A 25,450-nucleotide genomic window follows, 5' to 3' on the forward strand; every position below is an offset into this window, starting at 1 on the left:
CTGAATTCTGATCAGGTTAACCGCGGGCATACTGCAAGGGTCATGAGCGTGAAAAAAGCGATCACGAGTCACTTTTTTTTCCCCCGGCGCCGTCGTCACTTTGAACGGTCACTAAACGAACTACTGTAAGTCGGGGACGTTTGACCGTATTTTAAAGGGAGCAATAGAACCAAGGGGTGTGAAGTGGGGGGGGGCAAAGCACTCCTTTTCCCACCTTTAAAATTGCTTTAAAAAAAAAAAAGAACCGTTGTAAATCGAGGACTAGCTGTACTTCTCCCAGAAACCTATTTAAGGGAAGGACCCCGGCTTAACTCCTATAAAAACCTCTGCAGAGGCCCAGCTGCCCAGCCCCGGCATGTTGTCCCCCCCTCCCCCCCCCGGCAAGAAGAAAACCCACTGAGAAGACAGAGTCACGATCCTCCCCGCTTGGATCGCCGCGGGGTCTCCCGTCCCCATGCCTCGACATTTCCCAAACCGGGGGGGGGGGGGAGAAACGAGGGCAACTCCCATTTCCCCATCATTTGGGGGGGGGAGGATTCTTCCCCTCAGCCGGGCCTGCACCGCCTCCCCAACCCCACGAGATGATGGTTCGGGCGGCACCCCCCCCATCCTCCTCAGGCGGCGAGGCCTTCCCTCCTCCGTCCCCCCTCTCCCTCAGCCAGGCCACAGGGACCGTAGAGCTCCCGCTGCCAAGCGGCCGGGCTCGAGCTGCGAAGCCCCGGAGGGTTGGCGAGGGGACGGCCGCTGTTTCCAGCCCCGCCGGCGGTGGGTTTACCTGTCGCCCTGCGCGTCCCCAGTCCTGAGGTGCGGGCGTGCGCACGCGCACACGCCTCTCCGGCCTCGAGCCCCCGGCAAGACCCGTCGACACTCCCCGAGGCGGAAGTACGACCCGCCGCCACCCCCTCCTCTCTCAACGTACCCCTCTCCCCGTCCACGCTTGACAGACGCGTCAAGCCGTCCAATCATCAGCGACGGAGCGACGTGACGTTCGAAGGACCCCCTCTCCTCCTCCCCCCCCCACTCCGGGCGTACCCGCCTCGCTCTCCTCCCGCAAGCGGGCCAATGGATCGCGAGGGAAGGGAAAGGGCGGGGATTATGCTAATCAAGAAGCCTGAGGTGCTGGAGTTCCACCCGAGCTTTCGCGCATTGTCTTGCGGACTTGATCTCAAGGCAGCTCTGCTCGGCCAATGGCGTTCTCCCGAAGGGGCGAGGCCATGCAAATGAGATGGGGGAAAGTAATCCCGTCGAGCAGCTCCGGCGCGTCACAAACGGAATGCGGTCGGACCGCTCGTGATCCCCGAAAGCCTTTGGTGAAGAAAGCAGGCGCTGTGCCCCTTTTGCAGGCGTTTCATTTGATTGTTGATGTCCCATCGCCATGACCAGATAGGCATCTTGTGGTTTACAGGAGACCTTCCTCCCACCAGGGATGCTCCAGGTGTGTTGGGACTACAACTCCCAGAATTCCTTGCTGGTATGGCCATCGATTGTGAGAGCTGTAATTCTAATATAGTTCGACGGACAACAGTTCGTTTAGTGACCATTCGAAGTTACAAGGGCACTGAAAAAAGTGATTTACCACCGTTTTTCACACTTACAACCTTGACAGTTGACTCACATTTATAACGGTTGCAGTGTCCTAGGGTCATGTGATCCCCTTTTGCGACCTCCTGACAAGCAAAGTCAATGGGGAAGCTAGATTCACTTAACAACCAGGTTACCAATTTATTGACTGTGGTGATTCACTTAACCAATGTGACAAGAATCGTAAAATGGGGCCAGACTCAACACATTTCTCACTTAGCAACATAAATTCTGGGCCCAATTGTGGCCGTAGGTTGAGGACCACCTGTGTCACTTTGGCAGAAAGCTGACATAGACTGGGGATTTGTACTTGCGCCTTTGAACTTGGACAAAGAAATATAACTCTGTAACTGTAATTAATTGAACTAGTAAGCTATCCACAATTGTTTAGATTGAGTTACACACATTTTGTAACATTTGATTGCAAGTATCCATAGTAGAGAATTTTTTTTTTTTTTTAATTTGATTTATATGCCGCCCTTCTCCGGAGACTCAGGGCGGCTTACAATGCGTTAAGCAATAGCCTTCATACTTTTGTATATTTATACAAAGTCAGCTTATTGCCCCCACAAACTGGGTCCTCATTTAACCTACCTTAGAAAGGATGGAAGGCTGAGTCAACCTTGAGCCTGGTAAGATTCGAACCTGCAGAAATTGCAGGCAGCTGTGTTAATTACAGGGTGCATTAAACCACTGTACTACCAAGGCTTGCAGGTCAGGGTTGAATAGTGGGGTCCTTAGTGGTCTCTGAGCCTGGTTGTCTTCCTGCAGACATTTCACTATCCAGCTGTGTACATACATAGTCCTCGATTTATAACCACAATTAAGCCCAAAATTTATGTTGCTAAGTGAGACATTTGTTAAGAGAGTTGTGCCCTATTCTACGACTTTTCTTGCCACAGTTGTTAAGTGAATCACTGCAATTCTTAGGGACACAGTTGTTAAGTGAATCTAGCTTCCTTCTTGTCAGAAGGTCGCAAAAGGGGATTTATTTATTTATTTATTTATTTATTTTATTAGTCATATTTCTATGCCGCCCACTCTCCGAGGACTATGGGCGGTTTACAACAATCGACAGTATACTAAATAGCATATTGCCCCCTAACAATCTGGGTCCTCATTTTACCCACCTCGGAAGGATGGAAGGCTGAGTCAACCTTGAGCCAGTGAGATTTGATCCGCTGATCTGCTGAACTAGCAATCAGCTGAAGTAGCTGCAGTACTGCCCTCGAACCTCTGCACCACCTCACATGACAACAAGCCACTGCAACCATCAGAAATAGGAACCCGTTGCGAAGCATCCAAATTTTGTTCACGTGACTATGGGGATACTGTAACGTGTGAAAACCGGTCATAAGTCACTTTCTTCTGTGCTGGTGTAACTTTGGTCACTAAACGAATGGTTATAAGTCGAGGGTTACCTGTAACATAGTCAGTGCTTGAAAAGGGAGTAGGGTTTGCTCTCATTTTACATACTGGATATATTGTTGCAGTCCTCAACCCTCAAATGGGACTTTGCATCATGTATCATGTTGACAGGGGGGGCAGAGGTCGACCCCGAGGCCCCTTGTATGTGGGGTGCCATAGGGGTCGGTTCTCTCACCCCTTCTGTTCAACATTTATGTGAAGCCGCTGGGTGAGATCATCCGTGGTTTTGGGGTGAAGTATCATCAGTATGCTGATGATACTCAGCTATACATCTCCACCCCGGACCACCCCAATGATGCCCTTAAAGTGATGTCCCAGTGCCTGGAGGCTGTACGGATCTGGATGGGGAGGAACAGACTCAGGCTCAACCCATCCAAGACCGAGTGGCTGTGGTTTCCGACGTCCTGATATAGTCAATTGGTGCCATCACTGACTATTGGGGATGAGTCATTGCCCCCCACGGAGAGGGTTCGCAACTTAGGCGTCCTCTTGGACTCACGGCTGTCTTTAGAAGAACACTTGACGGCTGTGGCCGGGAGGTCTTTTTATCAGGTTCGCCTGATTCGCCAGTTGCGTCCCTTTCTGGATCGGGACTAGTTAAAAACGGTCACTCATGCCCTCGTGACTTCACGCCTGGACTACTGTAATGCTCTCTACATGGGGCTCCCCTTGAGGAGCACCCGGAGGCTCCAGCTGGTCCAGAATGCGGCCGCGCGGGTAGTTATGGGAGCAGCATGGCGCTCCCATGTGGCTCCCCTCCTGCGCAAGCTGCACTGGCTCCCTGTGGTCTTCCGGGTGCGCTTCAAGGTCTTAGTTACCACCTTTAGAGCGCTCCATGGCTTAGGACCGGGGTACTTACGAGACCGCCTTCTGCCACCAATAGCCTCTCACCGCCCAGTACGCTCCCATAGAGAGGGGCTTCTCAGGGTGCCGTCAGCCAAACAATGTCGACTGGCGGCCCCCAGGGGGAGAGCCTTTTCTGTGAGGGCACCCACCATCTGGAACGAGCTCCCCCCAGAGATACAGAAGATTCCGGATCTGCGCACTTTCCGCCGTGCCCTCAAAACATTCCTGTTTCAGCAGGCCGGCCTGGCCTAACTTTCCCTTTATATTGCTTTTTGATTTTATTTTAAACTGGGATGTCTTGAATTATCTAGGACCAGAGTGTTTAGTATATTTTAATTGTTTTTTTTTATTAACGTTTGTATTACATGTATTTTTATCGTTCGCTGTTCACCGCCCTGAGTCCCTTAGGAATAGGGCGGTATATAAATTTAATAAATAAATAAATAAAATAAATAAATGTATAGGCCCAGCCACTCCACTTTATGTTTTAAATGATGATTGGCATACTGCAGTGTTTGGATGCAGCCACTGAAAAGCCTAGATGGGATTCCTTCCAGAGCAATTCCAGAGAATTGGTGCCTTTACTTACCATACTTTTCAGAGTATAAGACATGCTTTTTTCCTCACTAAAAGAGGGTGAAAATTTGGGTGCGCCTTATACACTGAATGTAGCCCCTCTCACCCGCTGGCCATTTTCGGCCTCCGTGCATCGCTGTTTTAGACCTGTTCCAGGCTGCAGGGATTACCACAGACCATCGCCAACTCTGTGCCTCACGTATTTGGCCTCTGTGCCTCATGTTTTTGGCCTCCAAACCAGGGGTGAAATCCAGCAGGTTCTGACAGGTTCTGGAGAACTGGTAGCAGACATTTTGAGTAGTTCAGAGAACCAGTAGTGGAAATTTTGAGTAGTGCAGAGAACCGGCAAATACCACCTCTAGCTGGCCCCAAAGTGGGGTGGGAATGGAGATTTTGCAATATCCTTCCCCTGGAATGGGGTGGAAATGGAGATTTTGCAGTATCCTTCCCCTGCCATGCCCACCAAGCCACGCCCACCAAGCCACGCCCACAGAACTGGTAGTAAAAAAAATTGAATTTCACCACTGCTTTGAACGCTCCATTTTAGACCCGTTCCAGGCTGCGGGGATCGCCACAGCACATCGCCGCCGATCACTGCCTCTGTGTGTCGCGTTTTCGGCCTCCACACTCCCCATTTTCAGCCTCCGCACGTCACGTTTTCTGGTGGTTCCATGCAGCGGGTATACTCACCTACTAAACTCAGTCAAATGATAGGAGAAAAACACCAAAGGGAGAATAGGGTCTGATTGTTCGCTTGCAAATATTTCATTACCCAGCTAGGTAACATCAGCTGTGCACTTGTCAGAATTAGCACTGATAATATTACGTAGTTGGGTAATGAAATGTCTGCAAGCAAACAGCCAAATTCAGAGAGCATTGAGAAAGCCACAATTCAACCCTGAGCTACAGATAATCACTTCTATTGGCAAAGTAATCTTCAAAGAAAATCTATGTAGAGTTTTAAAGGACTGCTATCATAATCTGGAACTAAAATGTGCTATGACTGCACATAGTAGAGAAATACAGAAACTACAGTGATCTAGTGATGGTCAAGAGTTTTGCAGCGCCATTTAAAGGTTGTTATTAGCATTTTTGTCTCACAACAACCAGAACTGTGAACAAATAACAAACTGGGACTCTTATGATGTATCCAACTCAACTCAAAAAGTAGTCTGCAGGTAGCATTTTAGAATAATTAGAATGTCTATCTAGACATATTTCAAGGACTATTTCAAATCCACTATGCTGAATTCAGGTGCCATTCTATTGTTAGAAGAAATATCCTCTGGGTTCAGCTCCAAGCGGGGAAAAAGACACTGGAAACATGGAGACTGCTTGGAAAGATGGTTTAATGGTGGACAGGATCATATGGCTTGAGTTCCTGAACAGAAAAAGGGGCGAGATACAGCGACTCCCCAGGTTTTATGTTTTCTCTGGCTTTGAACTTCCTGGGGCCCCGAAAGAGTATCCTGATTGGTTGTCAGACTCCCAGGGGGTGGGGGTCTTAGCTAGCCTTGCTGGCTGATGTAATCTTCCCAGGTGCCATGTGGTGAGTTTCTGTCCTAGATGGGGACGTCCCATTGTGTTGCAGATGAAGGTCCATTGACAAAGATTGAGTTTCTGCCTCTGGCCCATTAACAAAAGGGTGGGGGCAGGAAGGTGGGAGCTGCTTTGTCTTTAAAACATGTTTCTCCATTTCTCAACCAGGGAAACATAATATTCTGCTTTTTTAATATTTCCTAAAATATTTTATTCTTCTAGGAAAAGGGTGGGTGCTAGCTTCCTACACTATGCTTGCATGAAGAATATATTTGGCTTCTAATCTGCCTAAAAAGATTGCTTGTCTTTTTTTTCTTACATCTTAATTGCTGCCTCCCCCACCCCCCACCCCCGTCATTAGACGTTCTTTGTATCTCGTTTACTTTTTCCTTGCCAGACTTTTTGATATGTTGCCAGTAAGAACGCTTTAACTTCATCTTGAGAATATTAATGGTTCTAGAAATTGGCCCTGGATTTTTGGGAAGACATTAAAAAAATACAACCCAACCAGAGCAATTGAATTAAAGATGATTGGGGGAGGGATTTGGTTTTTTTTTTATTGAACGGTTTTCTTCATTTTATACCACATTTTCAATCTTTACAGCACTCCAGTACCAGTATCACTCATAAGTACAATTGGTTATTTTCATTGTTCTTCCTTACTATTTAAATACATATCTGTTCTATATATTGTGTCATTATTTGTAACTATATGTATTACCGTTTAACCAGTGGTGAAATCCAATTTTTTTTACTACCAGTTCTGTGGGCGTGGCTTGGTGGGTGTGGGTGTGGGCGTGGCTTGGTGGGCGTGGCAGGGGAAGGATACTGCAAAATCTCCCTTCTCTCCCCACTCCTGGGGGAAGGATATTGCAAAATCTCCATTCCCACCCCAGTCCAGGGGAAGGATATTGCAAAATCTCCATTCCCACCCTACTCTCGGGCCAGCCAGAGATGGCATTTGCTGGTTCTCCAAACTACTCAATATTTCCACTACCGGTTCTCCAGAACCTGTCAGAACCTGCTGGATTTCACCCCTGCTTTTAACTTAAAAATACCTCTTAAATTATCTTTATGTTCTTATTCTTTACTTCTATTCTCTAACCAATTATACCATGTGTCCCAAATCAAATAATATTCCATTTCTCCTCTTTCTTTTATTTCCATTGTTAGCCTGTCCATCTGCGCACATTCTAGCACCTTTTTTTATCACCATTCCATCTGAAGGAGTGCTCCAATTTTGTGCATAAGTGATTCTGGCCGCAGTTATTACGTGCAGTATAATATATTGAATTTTCTTACAATAATTTCCTCTTACTATATCTAATAAAAATAATTCCGGTTTTAACTCAATTTGTTAATAAAATAAAAAAAATAAAATAAAGATGATTGTAGTAGCATAACATCAATCATCCATCCAGATTTTTCTCTATGTTTCTGAAGACAGAAATCCAAGGAGGTAGTAGTTAATCCAGCATACAACCCAACAAATCAGTTTGACTGAATGTATTTTAAACAAGAATAAAACAGACTTTATCCTATTAAGATTTCCTGATGGCAAATAACCAATCATGTCATGAGGCAATCAAAGATAACAAATATTCTGTTGAGTTCTAAAGAATCTGTGACTATGTGTTGTAAACTTCCAATGAAAAGATAATAATTAAAAGTATAAAGAACAAAGCGTAATGGATGAGACAATATATCAACTTGATGGGGTTACTTTATACAAGGGAAAAAATATGAAGAGGCGTAGTGAATGAAATAGATTTATTTAGGAATGGTTGTTTGGACAGAATGAATAACCATGGAACTTCAACGCAAATATATGAAGGAAAAGAGAATGTGTTTGAGTAAGGGGAAGATTGAGAATGTTATACATGTTATATAGAATGTTATACAGTCCTTGACCACAATTGAACCCCAAATTTCTTTTGCTAAGCAAGACAATTGTTACGTGAGTTTTGCCCCATTTTACATTCTTTCGTGCCACAGTCATTAAGTGAACCACTGCAGTTGTTACGTCAGTAAAACGGTTATTAACTGAATCTGGCTTCCCCATTGACTTTGCTTGTCCGAAGGTCACAAAAAGTGATCACATGACCCCGGGACACTGCAACCGTCACAAATATGAGTCAGTTGACAAGCGTCTGAATTTTGTTCACGTGACTGTGGGGATGCTGCAACAGCCGTAAGTGTGAAAAACGGTCATAAGTCACTTGTTTCAGTGCCGTTGTAACTTTGAAAAGTCGCTAAATGAACTGTTATAAGTCAAGGACTGCCTGCAGTTGGATGGACCTGATAAAACTTTAAAAATAGGCAAGTGGGAAATTTAAAGAGCAGAAGACAACATGTTAAATTGTATATGGACATGACAGGAGCAACGATCCATGGCTAGCAAGCAGAGGAATGTTGGAGAAATACAAAGATTATTTAACTGAACAACAGAGTTGGCAGGGACCTTGGAGGTCTTCTAGTCCAACCCACTTCTCAGGCAAGACATGGTTGTCCACTATCTTAAAAAACCCCAGTACTTTATCTCTGGTGAAATTCAATTTTTTTACTACCGATTCTGTGGGCGTGGCTTGGTGGGCATGGCTCGGTGGGCGTGGTGTGGCTTGGTGGGCGTGGCAGAGGAAAGATACTGCAAAATCTGTACTACCAAGTAGCCTTGGTAGTACAGTGGTTTAAAGCACCCTGTTATTAACATTCAGCTGCCTGCAATTACTGCAGGTTCGAATCTTACCAGGCTCAAGGTTGACTCAGCCTTCCATCCTTTCTAAGGTAGGTTAAATGAGGACCCAGTTTGTGGGGGCAATAAGCTAACTTTGTATAAAAATATACAAAAGTATGAAGGCTATTGCTTAACGCATTGTAAGCCACCCTGAGTCTCCGGAGAAGGGCGGCATATAAATCAAATTAAAAAAAAAAAATCTCTATTCCCACCCCACTTCAGGGGAAGGATACTGCAAAATCCCCATTCCCTCCCCGCTCCTGGGAGAAGGATATTGCAAAATCTCCATTCCCACCCCACTCTGGGGCCAGCCAGAGGTGGTATTTGCCGCTTCCCCGAACTGCTCAAAATTCCCGCTACCAGTTCTCCGAACTAATCAAAATTTCCGCTACTTGTTCTCCAGAACCTGTCCGAACCTGCTGGATTTCACCCCTTCTTTATGTTTCTTTCTAGTGTTCCTTTTTTCGTGCTGTATGTTCTTTTGGCTTACAATTTCTCACTCTCTTTTTTTTTTTCCTTTCTATTTTTGTTTTAAATATTATCCCTTTACAGTTTTGAAAAGAGACCGATAGGCCTCCCAACTTTGGTTAGATTCTTATGTTAGCCTCATTTAATTTCCTCTCCTTTGTTAATCAGTTACGATAAAAGAAATTTGAAGCAAGGAAGGGAGTAAGGACAGGAGAGGAGGCCCTTCATTAATATTCACGGTACCATCTCACAAGGTCAGCCTTAGTTTTGTCTGTGTGAGTTACTTCTCCAACATGGGAGGGGGAAAAAAAAAGCTTTGAAACAGCACGATGGTTGTCAGGAGCAAAGGAAAATTTCTAGGAAGAAGGGGGACGTTAGCAGCATTAATTAAGCTGTTAAAAGCCAGGTCAGGTACCATGATAAAAAGAGAAAAAAAAAAACCAGTTAGCTCATTAATGGGGCTCGGAAAAGGAAACTTGATAGCTAACATATAACATTGGGAAACACTGGAATTTTCTTTGAATTTGCCCTCTTGGAGTGAAGAGAGAGTCAAATGTGGTTACACTTAATAAAACAGGTTATTATCTTGATTGTAGCCTTCTGTTGATGCAACTTATTAACTTATTATAATAAGACCAGAGATGGGTTTCAGCAGGTTCTGACCAGTTCTGAAGAACCGGTAGCGGAAATTTTGAGTAGTTCGGAGAACCGGTAGTAAAAATTCTGACTGGCCCCGCCCCCATCTATTCTCTGCCTCCCAAGTCCCAGCTGATCGGGAGGAAATGGGGATTTTACAGTAACCTTCCCCTGGAGTGGGGTGGGAATGGAGATTTTACAGTATCCTTCCCCTGCCACACCCACCAAGCCATGCCATGCCCACCAAGCCACACCCACAGAACCGGAAGTAAAAAATTTTGAAACCCATCACTGAGTAAGACCAGTGGTGGGTTCCTCCCGGTTCGGTCCGGTCCGGCCGAGCCGGTAGCGGTGACGATATGATGTCACCGAACCGGTTCTCCCCCCTGCCCCCCAACCCCCCCACCCCCGTTATTCTTGCCTTTTATTTGGTCCCACCCCCAATCTATTGCTGCCTCCTGAATCCCAGCTGATGACTAGAGGGAAAAAAACTGTTTAAACTCTTGCTGCAGGGCTTCAAAGGGCCGTCCCTACAGCTGATCAGTGTTAAAAGCAAACAAATGAGTCGGGTCGTAAGTGCGAGGACCTTCCAGAAATGACTGACCAGCTAGCCACGCCCACCTAGTCACATGACCTCCAAGCCACACCCACAAAATAAGCCACACCCACAGAACTAGTAGTAAAAAAATTTAGAACCCACCCCTGAGTAAGACCATACCTAGAATACTGCATCCAGTTTTGGTCACCACACTATAAAAAAAGATGTTGAGACTCTAGAAAGAGTGCAGAGAAGAGCAACCAAGGTGATTAGGGGACTGGAGGCTAAAACATATGAAGAACGGTTGCAGTGGTGGGTTGCTCCTGGTTCTCTCTGGTTCTTTAGAACCGGTAGTAAAAGTGGCAGGAGGCTCCACCTACCCACCTGGACGTAATAATTGACGATCTGCGCATGTGCAAAAGCGTGCACGTGCTCCCATTGCAAACCAGTAGTAAGTAGAACCCACCCCTGCTGGGTATGTCTAGTCTGATGAAAAGAAGGACCAGGGGAGACATGATAGCAGTCTTCCAATATTTGAGGGGCTGCCACAGAGAGGAAAGGGTCAGGCAATTTTCCAAGGCACCGGAAGGCCAGACAAGGAATAATGGATGGAAATTAATCAAGGAGAGATTCAACCTAGAATTAAGGAGGAACTTTCTGACACTGAGAGCAATCAACCAATGGAACCAATGGAAGTTGCCTTCGGAGCTTCATCACTGGAGACTTTCAAGAAGAGATTGGACTGCCATTTGTCAGAAACGGTGTAAGGTTCCCTGCTTGGATGGGGTGGGGGGTTGGACTAGATGACCTACAAGGTCCCTTCCAATTCTGTTAATCTGTTCATTAACTGTATTTTTTGAAAGGAATTGGGAGTCCAACTGGTTCTGCGGCTGGAAATTTTAGTCTCATTAAAACAAAACAAAAAAACCAAGTCCTGATCAACCAGAGTACAGCAGGATCCTAAAATACATGTGCAAACACCTCTTGTGTAAAATAGTTTGACGGCCTTCAAGTAATACAGGAATTGTTATTTTAAGAATGTTGATTCTGGCCCCTCCTTTCCAAATCACAGTGCAAATAGATGTGATTAGCTATACAAGGTCATAGCTATATAGAAAAATTAGAAAATATGTTTTTAAAAAATAGGATTTCAACCCTTTTGCTCCAGGGCATGCTGAAATCCTGACAAATTGGATAATGTGCACTAAACCAGAAGTGGCAACTCTTCCATGGTGTAGGAGCTAACATCTAGGTTTGCAACATTCTCAAGATGTAAGGAGGGCCATCACGGCGACATCATTAAAGGGACCGTGAGCTTTATAAATAGTCCTTGACTTATGACCCTGTGGGGAGAAATATCCATCTGGTTCAGTTCCAAGCTGGGAGAAAGACACTGGAAACACGGAGGCTGATTGAAAAAATGGTTTATTGATGAAGCAGAACTACATGGGTTTGTGGTTCTGGGCAGCTGGCAAAATGGTGTTGAGAGAGGGGTTTTTTTAATACCTTCTTTGTCTTTGCACTTGAGCTTCCTGTTCCTGTGCAAGAACATGTATTCTATTGGTTGTTGTCAGATTCCTATGGGGTCATGTAGGGGTTATGTAGGGGTCATAGCTGGCTCTATAGGCAAAAGAGGAAATGCAAATCCTGTGTGTTTGTCTGAGCTCCCAGGCTTGGTTGAAGTTTGGACTGCTCTGGGGTGATGCGATTTGTGTTCTGAAAGGGTGTTGGGCAATTCCTATTGTGGCTTAATGGCTTTGTCATGTGTTGGATCTTGAGTGAGGGTTAATCCTATCATTCTGCCTGTTTTCAGGCTTTGCTGCAAGGAATTTCAAAATATCCTGTCTTGAATGGATTACCAAATCTGCATTTCTAAATGCTGCCTCAACAGTTTCTGCTTGGTGGCCATTAAGAAAAACTGAGTCTGCTTCCTGCCTCTAAAAAAATATGCCTCTCCATTTCTCATTTAGGGAAATATAATATTCTGCCTTTTTTTTTTAATATTCCTCAATATATTTCATTCTTCTAAGAGAGTGGGTGCTGACTTTCTACAACCCCAATTGAGTCCCAGATCTGTCACTAAGCGCAACAGTTGTTAAGAGTTGCTCCATTTTACGACCTTTCTTGCCACAGTTGTTAAGGGAATCACTGCAGTTGTTAAGTTAGTAACATGGTTGTTAAGTGGAATCTGGCTTCCCCAATGACTTTGCTGTCCAAGATTGCAAAAAATGACCCCAGGACATTGCATCCTACAATGGTCGTAAGTTAGTAACATGGTTGTTAAGTGACTCTGGCTTCCTCCATTTATTTTGCTTGTCAGAAGGTCGCAAAAGATAACTCCAGAACACTGCAATGATCATAAATATGAGTCAGTTGTTAAGCATCTAAATTTTGATCCCGTGACTATGGGGATGCTGCTAAGTCCTACGTCACTTTTTTCAGTGCCTTTATAACTTTGAACAGTTGCTAAATTGTTGTCAGTTGAGGACTATCTGTATTGGCATTTGCAAGTATTTTAAAAACAATAAAAGCTAAGGGCCCCAATTTGCATTCCTTTTCCCAAGTTTAAAATTGCACTATTTTTTTTTTAATGTACAATGTTAGCACCCACCCCTCTCCTAGGAAAATGAGATATTTTACGAAATATTAAAAGGGCAGAATATTTCCCCTAAAAGGAAGACAGAAACTCAGCCCACACACACCTTTGTCAATGGGCCACTAAAGCCTGGGCCAGTCTATTCTACATAACAAAGATCTACCTCCTTCAGGCAGAGCCATAGTAGGAATTGTCCAAAGCCCTTTCATTACATCATCACCCAGCAAGGCTCAACCAAGCCTGGGACTCAAAAAGGACAACCTACAAAGTTACCCCTGCATGGCCCCATGGGAGTCTGACAACCAATCAGAATACAAGCTCAAATTCAAAAGCCCAGAGAGGGCATAAAATCCAGGCACTCTCAGCATCTCTTCCCTTTTTTTTCTTCTTCACCCAAGATCTTCAAGGCATGTGATTCTGTCCACCATTAAAACCATCTTTCCAAGCAGCCATCATATTTCCAGTGTCTTTCTCCCCACTTGGAACTGAACCCAGAAGGATATTTCTTCCAACAACAACAAAAAAAAAAAACAGGCAGGGAAGGTATCATTTTAAAGATTAAGGGTCTTAAATGTATGAATTTAGAGCAGCTTTGCAAGAAATATCCTTCTGGGTTCAGTTCCAAGTGGGGAAAAAGACACTGGAAACATGGAGACTGCTTGGAAAGATGGTTTAATGGGGGACAGGATCACATGGTTTGAGTTCCTGAACAGAAAAGGGCCGAGATGCTTAGCGTGCCTTAGTTTTATGCCCTCTCTGCGCTTTGAACTTCCTGGGGCACAGGAAGAGTATCATGATTGGTTGTCAGACTCCCAAGGGGTGGGGGTCTTAGCTAGCCTTGCTGGCTGATGTAATCTTCCCAGGTGCCATGTGGTGAGTTTCTGTTGCTAGATGGGTCCTATTGTGTTGCAGATGATGGTCCATTGACAAAGGTGGGGGGAATGAGTGAACTTGGCTGAGGCCTTAATGGCCCATTGACAAAGGTGGGGGGGGAGGCAGAAAGCTGCTTTGTCTTTAAAAGATGTTTCTTCATTTCTCATCCAGGGAAGTATAATATTCTGCCTTTTTTAATATTTCCTAAAATATTTCATTCTTCTAGGAGAGGGGTGGGTGCTAACTTCCTACACCTGAACAACACATTAAGTTCAAAACATGGAAAAGCAAAAAAAAAAAAGTTTCACACAAATAAATGTGATTTGGGGGAAAATGCCATTATATCAGATTTTTATCATGGTTTTAGAATTAGACTGTAGGTTAAAGACTGACATGGGTCTTTTGGAGCGGTGAGGTTGGTCTGGAAGGATCCTTATTGAACTCAGCAATGTGCCTGGAGTTTTCTTTTCTTTTCTTTTTTTTTATGGTGTAATCCAGAAAACTGGTTCTGCTGCAGTTTTCACATAACTAGATCAATGGGATTAGAGCCTGGGCCATCAATATCTAGTTCTGTAACCCAGTCCCTGGAGCAGGTTTTGTCACTATTCAAAAACAAGTATTTGCATCAACGTCATCATCATGACAATCAAGATTTCAAAAACAAAAAGAATATATAATTTTATTTCAGAGATGGTTAGGAATCGTAAGGTAGACAGGCATCTGTTAGAAGGGACTTTGGAGGTCTTCTAGCCCAGGGGTCTTTAAGATTTGTGGACTTCAACTCCCAGAATTCCTCAGCCAGCAAAGCTTTGACAACCTTGGCAACTTTAAGATTTGTGGACTTCAACTCCAGCTGGCTGAATTCTGGGAGTTGAAGTCCACAAATCTTAAAGTTGCCAAGGTTAGAGACCCCTGTTCAGAGGTGGTATTCAGCCAGTTCGCATCGGTTTGTGCAAACCGTTGGCAGAAATTTTCCAAGGTTGCCGAACTGGTAGCGATGGCCAGCTGGCCACACCCCCGAACCGTTCCCTCAGTCGCCGCTCGCTTGCCCCGCCCGCCATGTTCGTCGTCACCATGTTCTACATGCATGCGCATCCCATTGTCTTGCAAGTCCAATGGGATGCGCATGTGCGAAGAGCATGGCAGCGATGGCAGCAGCAGTTTTTTCCGTGACCACCAGTACTTTTCGGCAGCCTGCGGCTGGGAGGCTTCTTTGCCAACCGCTTTCCAGCAGCAGCGGCTGGCTGGGGGCTGCCGAAAACTCCGGTCAGTTTGTCTTCCGGACTCTGGACCAGCCGCTGCAGCCCGAACAAAGGGGCGGTGGTGGGGGAAAAAGCGGGGCTAGGGCTGGGGCTGCTAAAGGAGGGGAAATGGGGGCAACTGGCGAAGGGAGGGCGGGGGTAGATAGATGGAAATGCCAAAGATTTTCCTACCTTTTCCTGAGGGTGTGGCTAGATGGGGGTCATGTGACTGAGTGGGCGTGGGCATGAGTGTTGTCAAGTTGGCCACTCAGTCACATACCCCCTACCTAGTAACGCCTACAAACCGGTAGCGAAAATTTTTGAAACCCACCACTGCCCCTGTTCTAGCCCAATCTCCTGCTCAGGCAGAAACCCTGTACCGTTTCAGACACATGGTTATCCAATCTCCTTAGTGATGGAGCCTCCACAACTTCTGAAGGCAAAGCTGTTCCTCTGGTTTATTGTTCTGTCAGGAAATTTCTCCTTAATTCCAGGCTGAATGAATGAATGAATGAATGAATGAATAAAACTTTATGACGGTCCTCGACCAGCAATAGACATACAATAAATTAAAAATAATACTGACATTAATCATGAATAGTAACATCCCTGTTATGTAAATACATAATCTCAAATCGTTAGGGTCATTCCCTACTTTACATGAGTGGAGAGCCGATCAGTATGTGAGTAAATGCGTTTTTCCAATAATTGTTATAGATATCTCCAAAAAAATTGGCACCAATTGACATCTATAATTCTGTAACCAGTTTTTTTCTTGTGGACACAGAATTTTGCCACTGCTTGCGTGGTAGCCGGATTTGAGTCTTGGAGGAGAAAGCCTACATAAAAGTCATCTGTCCTCCCTGGCAATCTCTCTAGTAAGGGGAGAATATATATTGACCTACATACTCTGTATAACTCACAGTACAATAAAACATGTGAAATATCTTCGACTTCTCCTTTTCCACATATGCATACCCATTCTGCTATTGGTGTTTTCTTGTACCTACCCTGGAGAAGTGCTGAGGGGAGAATATTAAATCTGGCTCTGAAGAAAGCTATTCTTTGTTTTGGTCCTTAATTCTCCTTAATTCCAGGCTGCTTCTCTCGTCGATTAGTTTCCATCCGTTTGCTTCTTCTGCTTTCAGGGACTTTGGCAAATAGGTTGACACCCCCCCCTCCTCTCCTTTGTGGCAGCCCCTCAAATATTGGCAGCCCCCGAAATATGTGATGCACACACAAACACACACACACACACGGCTGGCTTTTAAGCTGAAGTTGTTCTATGTAAAAAATATTTATCTCTGCAAAAGATGCTGGGAAGTTGGGCTCACGCTGCGCTGAAGAAGGTCCTGCGGGGAAAACTTTATAAATATTGCAAGTATTTTCACCTGGAGTTTTCATTGGCAGTTCTGAAGTCACGAAGTTCTCAGCAGTTGGTGAATATAACAAACTGAGTGGGGACAGGAAATTAAATCCCTACCTGCAAGATGATAACAAAGGTTGAACATCTAACTTGCTAAAACCTCAGTCATTGCCCATTCCTCTATACAACAGATTCTTAGTGATATAGTACAGTTGGTTCTCAATTTACAATAGTTCATTTAGCGACGGTTCAAAGTTACAGCGGCACTGAAAAAAGTAACTTATGGCCTTAGCAGCATCCCCATAGTCACGTAATCAAAATTCAGATGCTTAACAACCAGTGGTGGGTTGTGCCCCGGTTCGGACCGGTTCGCAAGAACCGGTAGTAAAGCTGATGGGAGGCCTGCCCATTGCCCCAGATGTCGGCATCGGCGATCTGCGCACGCGATCCCGTTGCAAACCGCTAGGAAAGGTAAGTAGAACCCACCCCTGTTAACAACTGACTCATATTTATGACCATTGCCTTGTCCTGGAGTTATCTTTTGCGACCTTCTGACAAGCAAAATCAATGGAGGAAGCCAGAGTCACTTAACTAATTTAACAACTGCAGTGATTCACTCAACAACTGTGGCAAGAAAGGTCGTAAGGTGGGACAAAGCTCACTTAAGAAATGTCTCACTTTAATTATTTAATTATACATATGATAACAGCAGCACGAATACTATACGCGCAACACTGGAAGAGTAGTGATATACCAACACCAGATAAAGTAATCAATAAAATTATGGAATGTGCGGAATTAGATAGACTCACAAAGGAATCACAAAATAGGGAAGAACATGACTTTTACTTAGTATGGGAAAAGTGGTATAGTTGGTTGAAAGATAGGAAAGAGATGAAGCAATAGGAAGTAAACAAAATGACCAAATATAATATGATGGAAACAAAGAACAGACATAGGTCAACAAAGATCAATAGTAGATAGACAAAAGGGAATGACCAAATAAGGAAGAGTCAAAATACAAAGAGAAATGTATATTACAGTTGTGACAAACTGGACATGTATTGAAATGGGTGTTTATATGTTTTTATGTTTTGTACGTTTCATTGTTCTGTTTAGTTTGTACTTATAAATAAAAATTGGGGAAAAAAAAAAGAAATGTCTCACTTAACCACAGAAACTACGGGCTCGCTGTGGTTGTAAATCGAAGACTACCTGTAATTTTTAACTCCAGTTGAACTGTTGATCTAACTTGGATTGACCATATGAGGCCAATCTGCATATTTACCTAAGCCCAAATGAGTGATTCACTCATCTTTTAAAGCAACACTTTGGGAATTTAGGGTGGAGGATGTAAATAATAAAGTCCCACCTTAGTCATGAAAGCTGGTTAGGTGACTTTGGTCCAATCACCAGGAGTCGGTGAGTTCTAGTGCTGCTGCAGGCATGAAAGCCAGTTGGGTGACTTTGGGCCAGTCCCCTTCTTTCAGCACAGCCCATCTCACAGAGCTATTGCTATGGGGAAAATAGGAAGAGGTATCCCAAAGGTGCTTTTTCAGGAAACAACTGGCATTTCTTGTTTTTTCTGTGAAGATGTTTTGCATAGCACTTGGCGATGAACACCCTCAAATGGTGTGGGAGTATGAACGGATTTCCAGAAAAATCGAAAATTACAGGAACCATTTGCACTACTCAGGTGATCCTGAAAACACAGATTAGAGGTGGGGTGCTGCTGGTCCGGACCGGTTCACTCGAACCGGTAGTTCTGATTCTGCGCGGTTCGGAGAACTGGCAAATCAGACCACCAGCTGGCCCCGCCCCTGACCATTTTTCAGGCTGTTTTTTACAGCCAAAATCGGCCTGAAAATGGCCCAAAAATGCCCACAAAAGAGGCTGTTTTTCGGGCAGTTTTCAGGCCTTTTTTCAGGCTGTTTTGAGGCCATTTTTCAGGTTGTTTTCAGGCCATTTTTCTGGCCAAAATTGGCTTGAAAAATGGCCTGAAAACAGCCTAAAAAAGGCCTGAAAACAGCCCCAAAATGCCCAAAATTGCCCAAAAAACAGCTTACTCAGCTTCTCTTCCTCTTGCAGCCAGCTTTCCCATAGCGTGACGCAGTCTCTCTCCCTCTCTCTCTCCCTCTCCCTCTCTCTCTCCCTCTCCCTCCCTCCCTCTCTCTCTCTCTCTCTCTCTCTCTCACACACACACACACATTGGATCTTTCTTTCCTCCCCCCCTCCCCCCCACCAGAGACCCCTGAATTCCCTCCCCAACCATGCCTGTCCCATACAGGTACCACCCACACGAGTGACGTAGAGTTGGCCACGCCCACTCAGTCACATGACCCACCCAGCCACACCCACCCAGCCAAGAACTGTTTGTTAAAAAATTTGGAACCCACCACTGACACAGATAAACCTCCAAGTGGCCTCAATGACTCTCTAAAAGGATGCAAACAACCAGCTGTCTGCAAGGAATATAAATCCTTCCGTTCCCCACCATCCAGTCAGAGGTGAAGAAGCTTCTTGGATGAGAAGGAAAAAGTCTTCAAAGAAAAAAAATAAGTCCAGTTGCCTCCTGAAAAAGCACCTTTGGGACAACCATGACCTGGATGACTGAAAATCTACATAGACCTTGAGTATTAGGTATGTTCACTACCTTGAGCTATTTATAAAAACAAGGTGGGATTTTAAAAAATCAAAAATTGTGAAACAATTGCAAAACAAGTTTTGCCGCCCTTGATGACTTGTCTTACCACGGTTGTTAAGTGAATCACTGCAGTTTATTAGTTGTAACCTGGTTGTTAAGTGAATCTGTCTTCCCCATTGGCTTTGCTTGTCAGACAGTCACCAAAAGGGGATCATATGACCAATATGAACCAATTGACAAGCATCTGAATTGTGGTCGTGGCGATGTTGCAAAGGTTGTAACTATGAAAAACGGTAAAAAGTAACAGTAAGAGAGTTGGAAGGGACCTTGGAGGTCATCTAGTCCAACCCCCTGCTCACATAGGAGACCTGTACTAGGGATTCGAACAGCCGAACTGCCAACCTTTCTGATCGACAAGCTCAGTGTCTTAGCCACTGAGCCCCCTAGTCATAAGTCACATTTTTCAGTGCCGTTGTAACTTAGGACGGTCACTAAACAAACCGTTGTAAGTCAAGCACTACCTGCATATGAAAGAAAACTTGAAAAGACAGCTGTCTAACTAACTTCTTCTTAGGTAATTTTATCCCAATTCATTTCTTCAATTATTCAGAGGGATACTCTGCGAGTCTGCTCTTGTTAATGCTGCACCGGTTTATTTCCATTTAGCAGAGTCTATTTTTAACCCTCTAAAATACAGCCTTTGAATACTGAGTGCTGCTGCATTATTGGCAGGATAATTTGACTTTAAAATTCGTTTGGGTAACAGCATCCAAGTCTCGACTAGTAAAGGGAGACATCAGTTGCCAAGCTGTGCTTTCAAAGTCTCCCACACAGATCCCAGGTTAAAGAAAAACCCAGGCCCTAAGCCTTAATTGCAGGTGGCAGTTGGGGAGAGAGGCAATAAGAAAATGGCAGTTCTTACATGTTCAAAACTCCCTTCTCTGACGTTGAAGAAGAAGAGCAATTGTGTATTAGAATCCAGTTTATGGCATGTGGCTCCAGAATGGACACCCTTCTCCAGAGGAATAAACATCAGATGCCCACTTGTCTAAACACCAAGATAGGAGGGAGGGAGGAGGGAAGGAGGGAAGGAAGGAAGGAAGGAAAAGAAAGAGCACGGGGCCCCGTTGCGAACTGGTAATAAAGGTAAGTAGAACCCACCCCTGAGCAAAATGTTTTCAATTGTAAGAAGAAATATCCTTCTAGGTTCAGCTCCAAGTGGGGAAAAAGACACTGGAAACATGGAGACTGCTTGGAAAGATGGTTTAATGGTGGACAGGATCACATGGTTTGAGTTCCTGAACAGAAAAAAGGCGAGATGCAGCGAGTCCCCGGGTTTTATACCCTCTCTGGCTTTGAACTTCCTGGGCCCCGAAAGAGTATCCTGATTGGTTGTCAGACTCCCAGGGAGTGGGGGTCTTAGCTAGCCTTGCTGGCTGATGTAATCTTCCCAGGTGCCATGTGGTGAGTTTCTGTTGCTAGATGGGTCCTATTGTGTTGCAGATGATGGTCCATTGACAAAAGATTGAGTTTCTGCCTCTGGCCCATTGACAAAGGGTGGGAGCAGGAAGATGGGAGCTGCTTCGTCTTTAAAACATGCTTCTCCATTTCTCATCCAGGAAAAAATAATATTCTGCCTTTTTAATATTTCCTAAAATATTTCATTCTTCTAGGAAAGGGGTGGGTGCTAACTTCCTACACAAGGAAAGAAGAACTAAGCAAATCCAATTGCCTTTTGGAAAAAGCATCTTTGGGGCAACCATGATCTGGATAATTGAGGATCTCAGTAGTCTTTCACTCAGCCAGTCCCCCGGTCTCATTTGCTACTCTGTGTTTGACTGAAAAGTAATCTTGCCTTTGATTTTGCACTGTCATTTTATTCCAGGATTCTAGGACAGAAAGTGGCTGGTATCTCTATCTTTTGTGATAGAATAGAATTCTTTATTGGCCAAGTGTGATTGGACACATAAGGAATTTGTCTTCGGTGCATACGCTCTCAATGTACATAAACATATGTGATAAATCATGATCATAGTCATCATAAATACATTCAGCATGAATCATAAGATACAACCAGTAGTGGTTTTCACTTACCTTCGCTACCAGTTCGGGACTGTGAGCGTGATTGTGCATGCGTTCGCTTCTCTCTCGTGTAGCACTTCTGCGCATGCGCAGAGCATCCGTGATGACGTCTGGGTGGGTTGGCAGAGCCTCCCGTTGCTGCTACCGGTTTGCCCAAACCAGGACAAACCGGTAGAAACCCACCACTGGATGCAACGCTTAGTGGTAGTCAACTAAGATACTAAATAAGCAATCAAAATCATACTAGGAAACTAAATAAAACAATATAAATCATAAAGATACAAGCAACAAGGTTATAGTCATAAGTAGAAAAGGAGATAGGCAATAGTGTTATGGAATGAAAGACTGAAAAACATTCCTGGGTCAGCCAGATACAGTTTATTGCGCAGGTTCAGAGTCAGATTTGTACCTGAAGTTCTGAACAAAGAAGAGCTCAGATACAACTGCTTTTATATGTTTCCAAGACAAAGGGTTTGGTGAGCTCATGCATTTTTCCATTTATGGTTAACATACACTTGTTATATGATAATTGACACTTCGTAATTACTAAACCATTATTTTCTAGTTTATAAGATTATCTTTAGCTTAGACAACCTTCCTTAGTTCTGTAATTACTAATACGGGAGACTTATTGCTGTCCTTAGGCAATAAGTAACTCTTTGTAACATACATGTCTTTGTGTCTTTGACAGTGAGGCCCCTCAGATGTTTTCCATATGGCTGTCCTTCCGTGACAGCTAGGCCTCATCAGAAGATATATTACCAATAATGGGATTTAGCTGATTTTTAATATAATCTCCAAACAAGCACATTTCTCCCTTATAATAATGTGAATAGAGAGGGTCCTTTAGTGTTCATGTAACTGACTCTGTATGATTCGTACTTTATTCACATTATTAGGAAGGATGAGAAGAAGAATAGTAATACAGTCTTAGTATTTAATAGTTAGTAAATAATGTTCTCTGAATTATTATTTTTTTCTTTTCTAAAATTGGAGAAAAGTTAGTGGTCAGATTTGCAGATATCCTGACCCTGACCCCATTTTAAGAATTGCAGTAATTTGGGTTCAATTTTCCAGTAATTTCGCCTGCTTTCTATTAAGGCTGCTGGAGGGATGAAAAATGATGGGGCACAGGAAGATGAACCAGAATTAAAATGCAATTAAAGAAAGAAAAAAAAAAGGAGAGCTGGATTTCAAACCAGAAACAATATCAAACATGCCATATACTTTAAAAAAAGATCAAAGGCGAAACAAGATTGATTTGGGGAGAGTAATGCAAAGATAAAGGGAGAGCTTGAGTAATTTTCCAATAAATATAATGTCTATATTTTACTATAACTTCCTCCCATATCAACCTGGAACAACAGTAATGATACATGATATTAGCCTGGCTTAATACTCTTCTGAAACTTGATCTAAGGCCTTTGAAAAAAAAAATAATAATAAAGCTTTTCAAAGGATGCTCTTCATCTTATATCTAATGCATTTATTGGAATACAGGGGAACCAGAAACTTCAAAAGCGTGACTGTTTAGAGCAGTTGTTTCACAACCTTGGCAACTTCAAGATGGGTGGACTTCAACTCCCAGAGTTCCCCAGCCAGTTTACTCAACCAAACTCAGAGAGTACCAAGGACCCCCAACCTCAGCTACAAATACTCTCTTTCTATTGGTTCGTCTGTGATGACACTTTTTCTCGGTTGCTCTATACTGGTACAGGTAGTCCTTGACTTACAACAGTTCATTCAGTGCCACTGAAGTGACAATGGCACTGAAAAAAGCGAGTTATGACCAGGGGTGGAATTCAGAAATTTTAGCAGCCAGTTCTCTGCCCGGTTGCTGGGTGGGCGTGGCCATAGTGGGTGTGGCCTAATCGGCCTCCTGTATTACCGGGGGGGGGGTGTTTTCACCCTCCCCAGACTCCGGAGGCTTTTCTCAAGCCTCTGGGAGGGCAAAAATGGCCTCCCCCGGGCTCCGGAGACCAGAAACAGGCCCATTTCGGAACTTCCGGTAGGCCCATTTTTCGCCCATCCAGAGCCTCCACACAGGCCCTGCACTTACCTGGCATCCAAAACAGGCTGCATGGAGACTCACGGGAGGGGCAAGGCAGGGTTGGCGGGGTCAGCCAGTCCATGCAACAACCGGTTCGGTGAACCAGATTAAAATTAACAGCTGGTTTGCCCAAACCGGTCAGAACCAGCTGAATCCCACCCCTGGTTATGACTGTTTTTCACACTTACAACCATTGCAGCCGTCCCTATGATCACGTGATCCCCTTTGGCGACCTTCTGACAAGCAAAAAACAATGGGGAAGCCAGATTCAGTTAACGACCATGTTACTAACTTAACCACTTCAGTGATTCCCTTAACAAATGAGGCAAGAGAAGTCGCAAAATGGGGCAAAACTCATTAAGACATTTCTTACATAGCAACATAAATTTGGGGATCAGTTGTGGCTGTACGTTGTAGTCCTTGACTTACAACCATTCATTTGGTGACCAACATTACAATGGAATTGGGAAAAAAATTGACTTCTGACTGGTTTTTACCCTTATGATCACTGCAGCATCCCCAGGGTCATGTGATCAAAATTTGGGCGCTTGGCAACCGGCATTTATTTATGATGGTTACACTGTCCCGGGGTTCATCTGATCACCATTTTCATCCTTCCCAGACGGCTTCTGACAAGCAAAGTCAATGAGGGAAGCTAGGTTCGCTTAACAACCGCATGATTCGCTTAACCACTGTATCAGAAAAGGTCATAAAATAGGGCACAACTCACTTAACAACTGTCTTGCTTAGCAACAGAAATATTGGGTGCAATTGTGGTCACAAGTCAAGGACTACCTATATATTTAATGTTGTACTATTTTGTACTTGAATATAGAATACAGAATAACGGAGTTGGAGGGGACCTTGGAGGTCTTCGAGTCCAATCCCTTACTCAAGCAGGAAACCCTATACCTGTATATCTATATCTAACAAATGGTTGTCCAATCTCTTCTTAAAAACTTCCAGTGTTGGAGCATCCACAATTTCTGGAGGCAGGTCGTTCCACTGATTAATGGTTCTAAGTGTAGGAAATTTCTCCTTACTTCTAGGTTGCTTCTCTCCTTGATTAGTTTCCACCCATTGCTTCTTGTCCTACCATCAGGTGCTCTAGAGAATAGCTTGACTCCCTCTTCTTTGTAGCAACCCCTGAGATATCGGAACACTGCCATCATGTCACCCCTGGTCAGTGGTGGGATTCAAAAATTTTCACTACCGGTTCTGTGGGCGTGGCGTGGCTTGGTGGGTGTGGCTTGGTGGGCATGGCAGGGGAAGGATACTGTAAAATCTCCATTCCCTCCCAATCGGCTGGGACTCGGGAGGCAGAGAATAGATGGGGGCGGGGCCAGTCAGAGGTGGTATTTACCGGTTCTCCAGAACTGGTCAGAACCTGCTTTTCCCCCGTCCTTCTTTTCCTTAAACTAGACATACTCAATTCCAACAACCGTTCTTTATATGTTTTAACCTCCAGTTCCCTAATTATAGTTGCTGCTCTTCTCTACACTCTTTCTAAAACCTCACTCTAGAACTGCTTTTAATTGTTTCCTGGTTGTTCACTGCCCAGAGTCATTTGTTTGAGATGGACAGCTATAGAAATTGAATACATAAACAAATAGTTTTGCTTGATTTCTGATGGTTTGAGGGCTGGAAGTCTTGCAGTCTTCCAGATGTCACGCTTCTAATTACCGAAAAAAAATGTTTCTGTCGGTTCGGCAGGAGAGGAGGACATCAAATCCGTGGAGGATTTCTGTATCAAGATTTTGCTGCTTCCATGATGATTGCAACTACTTTCAAGTCGCCTGGGAATTCAAGAGTCGGTTGGTGAGACGAGCGTAACTTGGTATTAGGATAATCCATTTCTCCCGAGAGAATCAATCACGTCTGTTGACAATCTTTTATGTCTCTTGTATTTCTAGGAGATGAGCTATTCTGTATCGACACACCATCGAGAGACGGTGGGGAAAAAAATAGGTTTGTGTTATGTGTTGCACAGAGCTGTAAAATCCGATTTGCAAGGTCAATAAATTCCTCCAATATGAATCTGACCCAAACTTAATTCATTTTTTGCAGGGTTTTGTTTTTCCCAATGCAAATGAACTTTCGAGATGTCAGTATGTTTAACAATATGTTTATTTAGATACTATTGCTTCAACTTTTATATGCTCATAGATCCGATATATAAGTAGTCCTCGATTTACGACTGTTGGTTTAGTGACTGTCCGGAGTTATAATGGCTCTGAAAAATGTGACCATTT

General features: G+C 44.1%; 1 protein-coding gene and 2 long non-coding RNA genes across 4 annotated transcripts in view; 2 read left to right on the forward strand and 1 right to left on the reverse strand.

Moving 5' to 3' along the window:
* The window catches only part of OSBPL2 (oxysterol binding protein like 2), a 61,377-nt gene extending 60,065 nt beyond the window's left edge, over positions 1-1,312 (reverse strand). The window contains exon 1 of one of the 2 annotated variants that reach the window (XM_034433148.3): positions 920-1,312. The gene's annotated coding sequence lies outside the window, so the exon portion shown is untranslated. Of the gene's footprint in view, positions 1-775 lie in introns of both variants that reach the window. The other variant, XM_034433147.3, reaches the window with a different exon arrangement.
* LOC117674822 (uncharacterized) lies at positions 1,300-16,004 on the forward strand. The gene is made up of 3 exons (XR_004593999.3): positions 1,300-1,435; positions 9,341-9,426; positions 15,844-16,004. It is a non-coding gene; the product is annotated as an uncharacterized LOC117674822 (long non-coding RNA).
* Positions 16,005-24,931: 8,927 nt separating this feature from the next.
* Positions 24,932-25,235, forward strand: LOC148114495 (uncharacterized). The gene is made up of 2 exons (XR_015732957.1): positions 24,932-25,016; positions 25,112-25,235. It is a non-coding gene; the product is annotated as an uncharacterized LOC148114495 (long non-coding RNA).
* Positions 25,236-25,450: the final 215 nt, after the last annotated feature.

This window comes from Pantherophis guttatus, chromosome 3 (assembly GCF_059756535.1).
Source record: "Pantherophis guttatus breed Tessera chromosome 3, ASM5975653v1, whole genome shotgun sequence".
In the NCBI taxonomy this organism is placed as follows: Eukaryota; Metazoa; Chordata; class Lepidosauria; order Squamata; family Colubridae; genus Pantherophis; species Pantherophis guttatus.